General features: G+C 52.1%; 1 pseudogene; it reads right to left on the bottom strand.

Moving 5' to 3' along the window:
* LOC114101209 (syntaxin-3 pseudogene) lies at positions 1-1,153 on the bottom strand (annotated as a pseudogene).
* Between the last annotated feature and the right edge of the window lie 294 nt (positions 1,154-1,447).

The following is a 1,447-nucleotide window of genomic DNA, read 5'->3' on the forward strand; positions in this document are numbered from 1 at the left end:
TAATTTGACACACCACAGGAGGGAAAAATCTGGGTCAGTTCATATGGTCCAGGAGGAAAGGTACTTCAGTTGCTGGGGCAGGAGTTGGTTTTGAGGAGAACTTGGGGTTGCATCAGGTAGGTTAGATTCCTCCAGGGCTAGATTGATTGCTGATTCAGGTCCAAGGATGGTTACAAGGAAACAAAGGAACGGGTTCCCTTGGCTCTCAGGAAGGCCATTCAGACTCCATTCCCATCTGAAGATAAAGGTGGTCCCACCAGGCTGGAGTGAAATCAGGTTATTTCAGTGCAACAGCCCCGCAGGCCACTCATTACAGCCCAACGGAAAGTCCAATAATCAATGCTAAAATGCTCAGCAACACAACTACTATCACAATGATAATTATCAATTTCTTTCGGGCCTGACCCTGATATTTCACAGCTCTTTTAGTTTCGTCTCCTGCCTTCTCCACATGGTCCACTGTGTGCATGACATTCAACTCTATGTTATCTAACATCACGCCCTGGTTCTCCACCAGCATGGCGATGTCCATAAACATGTCATGAAGTTCTTTAATGCTGCTCTCCAGCCTCACAATGTCCTTATGCCGACCCTCGATCTCACTGAGGGCTTGCTTGGAAATCTGCAAGTCGATGATCCCAGAAGTGAAGATGGCAGGGTTGCCACTCTCTAGCATCTCCTCCAGCTCCTCATCGGTTGTCTTTTTGCCAGTAATTTCAAGCTGCCGCTGGATTCGCCCTTTGCTGCGTTCACGAAAGTCCACCTGAGCCTCATTGTAGTTGGTCATCACCTCCACAAACTTCCCAGAGAGGACGGAGTGCTGAGATTTCCGAATCCGAAGGTCTCCTGATGAGCGGACTTCATCTTCTTCAATGTGCCTCTCCAGGCTCTTTAGTTTGTTGAGGACATTGTTGGCCCTTTTCTTGATCTCTGTTGTGAGCTGCTCCAGGTCATCCTTGGGTTTTGGCTCTGGAATTGGTGCAGACAGAATGATACTGTAGAGTTTCTTTGCTTCCTCCACATGCTCTGAGATCTTGTCCACGTTGAGCCCAGTCTCCTCCATCTCTGTGTTGTCAATAGCCATCTCCACCTCATCGGCATCTTCATCCTGTGTCAGCTGCTTTGCCTTCAGCTGCTCCAGCCGGTCCTTCATCCTGGAGCCCAGGGGCCCCCAGGCACATAACGCGTCCCAGGTGAGCGCGTCCCAGAGGAACCGCCGGAAGTGGCGGCCGTCTGGGACCGGGCGAGGGAGCTCCAGGCGGAGGCCGGCCGCGGCCCTCACTGGGAGGAGCGTCCCAGGCCACCGAGGCTCCAACGTGCCGCCTCCTCCTCCGCCCCCGCTGCCAAGCGCTCCAAATCCGGCTCCCCGGCTCCCCACAGTCATTATCTTTGAATATAACCTCCATTCTTTTAATTCTTATCTTCTGGGCTTCCTGTTAGGCTCACA

The sequence above is a fragment of the Marmota flaviventris genome, chromosome 11, assembly GCF_047511675.1.
Source record: "Marmota flaviventris isolate mMarFla1 chromosome 11, mMarFla1.hap1, whole genome shotgun sequence".
NCBI lineage: Eukaryota > Metazoa > Chordata > Mammalia > Rodentia > Sciuridae > Marmota > Marmota flaviventris.